Genomic DNA, 5348 nt, shown 5'->3' on the forward strand with positions numbered 1-5348 from the left:
CTTTAATGGTTATAAGAACAAAGAGAGAAAAAGAGAGAAGAAGGAGAGAAGAAATATTGATATTGATATTTCAAGAGAAATGGTGCACCTTAAATGGTTACCATACATGTCTATTTATAGTATAAAATATTACTATGCAAGAAATAAAATAATAATAAAATTAACATCCAATCTAGATATTTTATAACACAATCTAGATATTTTATAACACTCCCCCTTGGATGACAATTTTATTAGAGAATAACTAGTACTGCCTCGTTAAAAACCTTGCTAAAGAAAACCCATTGGGATAAAACTTTAGCTAAGGGAAAAAGAGTGCAGCATAGAGTTGACTCCCCCTCAAGTAGGCAACGCCTGAGTTGTTACATCTTCTGAACATGCCTCATGCCAATATTATGAACGTGTGTTCTGAAAATAGTAGTTGGCAGTGCTTTGGTATAAAGATCAGCAGAGTTGTTGATTGAACGTATCTCATTTTAATCTAGTTGTCTTTTACGAGATCTTGAGTATATGAGAAGAATCTGAGGTTTTCATCTGAAACTGTATCATCTAAATCTTTTATGTACAAGTTTAGCTCCTGTGATTTGTCTACAGTCTCCTTCATGGTTTGCTCAAACCCTTGTTTCAATTCCTATTCCCTTGTAGTCTTTTCTGAGCCTTACCAACATACCATTCTTTTCCATCAAACTTATGACCGTTAAGACCGTCTATGGCTTTGGCGCCTCCTCAGTATTTATATTTTGTTCAGTCACTTTTGATACTCTTCTTTCATTTGTATTATGCAAGCTGCATTATCTTCATATATAGTTATTGGTGAAGATAGTTGTTGGTCTTTTATAGCGTTCTAGTCCACAAGAATCATTAATGATTTGTGTTATTAATCTCAACCAAACACATTTTTGAGTAGTTTCATATAATGCAATCACTTCGTCATGATTTGATGATGTTGCAATAAGTGTTCGTTTTAAGAACGCCATGATTTTGTGGTACCTCCATTTAGGAATACATATCGAGTTTGAGATTTATCTTTATGAGGATTTGATGAATGACCTGCATATACATAATCAACCAAATCTTGTTTTGAAACGTTAGAATAAAATAATTTTAAATCAGCAGTTTCTCAAGGGTATCAAAATATGTGTTTGATCCCGCTCCATTGTCATTTGAGCTGAATCTTGCCAACAAATTAACTGCAAGAGAAATGTCAGGTCTTGTACAATCTATAAGATACATAAGAACCTCAATTGCACTAAAATATGGAACTTCCGATCTGTTTAAGATTTTCATGATCTTCGCAGGGATGAAATAGATCAGTGTCAATATTGAGTGATCTAACAACAATGAGTTTGTTTTTTTTTTTAAAAATGTTTTAAAATCTTTTCGGTATAAGTTGTTTGATGTACAAGTAAACCATTAGGCATATGCTCAATTTGCAATCCAAGGTAATACTTGGTTTTTTCAAGATCTTTCATTTCAAAATAATTCTTTAGAAGTTGAATGATTTCATAGATCTCTTTATTTGTTCATATGATGTTAAGAACATTGACATAAACAACTACGATCTCATATCCGAACATTGTTTTTATAAAACATACGTGCAAAATAAGTTTATATTTATACCCTTTTTTTTTATCAAGTAGTCATTTAATCGGTTATACCACATACGTCCCGTTTGTATAAACTCACTTAGAAATCTTTGTGATTTAATGGAATATATTCCCTTGGGTTTTACATTAGATGCTTATGATACCTTAACCCTTTAGGTATATTCATATATATCACTATTAAGTGATCCATACAGATAAGTAGTAAAAACATTCATGAGATGCATTTAAATAACTACCAGGTTGATTAAGTATCTAATAAGTAATTGTATCCATTACAGGAGGATAATTTTTTGTAACAACCCAAACCAAACCACGACAATTCCCGTTAAATTTCACAACATAAAAAAAAAATTTCTGGTGCAGTTCATTTGCGCGGCGCGCCAGGTGGGTGCGCGGCGCGCCAAACCACCTGGACAGCCCGCTGTCCCCGGAAGTCAATTTAACGAAAATGTTTGACTAGTTCCCGACATTTTTAGCCAAAACGCTTTTAACCATAAATTCATATATATAAAACTAGCACGTTTAATTAATAAAATTGAGTTTACGAAGCGGGTCCCACAACGACCCATTTTACCACCTTAAGTACCGAAATACAATATTTGACCAAAAGACTTTTAATTCAACAAAGCCGAGCATGGCGATTGGGAATACGCTACCCAATCCTAAATGATCCAAAAGTAAGTCACTAAAGCAACTATGCACGTCTTCTAGTCCTCGCGCTTACCCGAGCCACCAATCCGCATGCAATCTATAAAAAGAGTCAACAACGAGAGGGTAAGCTAACGCTTAGTGAATGATAATATACTACATACATATATATGCATAAAATGGACACGCCACATAAATAAACAAATACCGCATACCGGAGCGTCCAAGCCTAAAGGCAAGCTAATCTAAGTATACCATACGATCACTAAGCAACAAGCTAATAATACCATCAATAAGGTAAGTCCACCAACGTCAATGTGAACAACGCCAATAACTACCCCCGGAGGGTTAACTACATCACGACAACACAACATTAATCACAAATTAGCAATTCGACAATCATGCAACATATCGTGCATATACCAATAACCGCAAGTCCACAATAGCTAGCAATACCAAAAGCATATAGTTCATAATTAAATATGCCAATACATAACTCATACAACCATGGTTAACCAAGTACACAAGAGAACGGTACATGAAAGTCCGTTGGAGTTCATAACATCCACTAGTGTTACTTACACACCGCGTAATCACTAGTCCCCCGGGTGATGTCTTAAACACCGCGACTAACTCACCCTTACAACAATGTGGCGTCTTAAACACCGCGACGAATCCACACTTCATTCAATACAATGAGTGGTGTCTTGAACACCGCGACACTTCCACTCCCATGACATTGTGGTGTCTTAAACACCGCGACAATACCACAAGTCAATTACACAATGAGTAGTGTCTTAAACACCGCGACAATACTACTCGTCAATTCCACAATGAGTAGTGTCTTAAACACCGCGACAATACTACTCGTTTCATAGAACGTGGTGTCTTAAACAACGCGACAATACCACATTCGTACAACACAATTAAATACATTACATACATACACGCATAATTATTCCACTCACAACCACGTGTGATAACGTACACCCAAAATGTGTACTTTGCCAAAGGTAGTCAACCAAAACGCACAACCGTGCCAATTGGACCTATGCACAAGTCCATCAAATCCACCTATATGTGAAGTGAGCTCTAAAGCCGAGAATCACTTCACCCGACCCGCACCCATCCTACACATACATATGCATATAGGATATTAACACTCACCTTGAAGTCTTGATGAAAGCTTCCAAATAATCTGCAACTCGCCAATGGAAAATACCTATTCCATTATCATAATTACAACAATACACTTAGAATGGATTCACAAATCAACCCAAATTGACACTTAGTGCAAATTTGACCCAAATGCACTTCCAAGTACAAAACGCGCCCAAAATTAACCAATAATCACTAACACAAGTGAGAATGGTCTTAATACGCCAATTAAACCCGATCATAGGTGTTAAACACCTATCTTGCCCAAAATGACACTTAAACCCTAGTTTGACCCATAAGAAGTCAATATCACGCTATTAGCAAGTTTTGACACCAAAACATATTTAACTCGGTTTAACACTTCAATTTAATCCATTTTAAGTTTATAAACTTTGTTAAATCGCCAATTGGGTCATAATCACCACCAAACCCTAATTTGACCCAAAGTCAAAGTTAGTCAACCAAATAACCCTAAATAGGTTTCAATACTTCCACAATCACTAAACCTAGTGATTAAACCCAATTTCAAGTTCTAAACATAACCAATTTGTTCACCAAACCGAAATCCACCAACAATAACAATAAACCCGATTACTAGCATCACTAAAGTCACTTCATGAGTCTAAATGGGTTTATCAACAAATCAAGTTCAAACCCTAACTTTGAATAGCAAAATCAACAATGAAATTCGGAGTTAGAACTTACCAATACCGCCAAAATGATGCCGTTGACGAGTGGAACAACTTTAATACCCGAGGTTTGACCCGAAACACCCTTCTTCTTCTCCAATTGGAGCTCTCTCTCTCTAAAACTCTCCTCTCACTCTAGGGTTTGAAGATGAGAGTGTTTGATGAGTGAAATATGATCCAAACTGATCAAAGGATCAGTTTTGATGACCCTAAACCGACCCCAAGTGAAAAGACCAAAGTACCCTTCATTTAAAGCCTTTAAAAAGGCTGAAAATTGCTTCAGCAGTGATCGGCGCGCCGCGCCACAAGGTGGGGCGCCGCTCCAACTGACAGTTCAGTTTTCAGAAACTTGTTTTGGCCATAACTTTTTGACCGTAGCTCCGTTTTCGATGAATCAAATATCGTTGGAAACGTAATAAGATTTTCTTTCCAATGGTAAGGCTTTGAAACATTAACACCAACTTTATTTGGGGTTGAAAAGATACGTACACTCCTTGTCACTTCAGACAATGTCCAGTTTCCTCCAACGTTCGAGCAAGCAACACGTACATGCTTCGTACACTTCATACATGCATAGTACACCATAAATACATTATCTACAATAAATATTTGGGTCTTACAACTCTCCCCCACTTAAACTCGATCACGTCCTCGTGATCTTCTCCACTTAAACAATCCGGACCTGCTTAACGATCCTCACTCAAGTCCCAATACGAACTTTCCTAGACCATTCTTCCCAATGGATCACTTTCAACAACTAAAGTCGTCAACCGTGATTTATCAAAACCACAATCCGAGCACTGAAACCTGCTCAATTTCCCATATCGGGAAAAACTCGACCCATCTCGTACCGAGATATCAATTCCTTAGCGTACCTTTACCAAGGACAACGCTAAAAGCAACCAAGTCTCAACTTAAAGTCAACAATCCGAAACGATGAAGACCGAACCAAACAAATCCTTACGGATAACATTAATCACTAACATCCCTTGTAGTGCGCAATACGACCTATACGCAACTACCATAGCATCAAAATCCAACGGCTAAAACCAAAAGCGCCCAAAACGACTATGGCAACGCTAAACCTAAGGTGTACAAAATTGACTATTGTCACACCCGTAACAACATGTGAGCGAAACACGGCTATCGCATCCCTAATCACACAACATGGTCCTCACGATCCCACCATCGGTGTATAAAACAACCGATAGATCACTCAACACCCGATGAAGTCAGCGGACCCCGT

This window comes from Rutidosis leptorrhynchoides, chromosome 9 (genome assembly GCF_046630445.1).
Source record: "Rutidosis leptorrhynchoides isolate AG116_Rl617_1_P2 chromosome 9, CSIRO_AGI_Rlap_v1, whole genome shotgun sequence".
In the NCBI taxonomy this organism is placed as follows: Eukaryota; Viridiplantae; Streptophyta; class Magnoliopsida; order Asterales; family Asteraceae; genus Rutidosis; species Rutidosis leptorrhynchoides.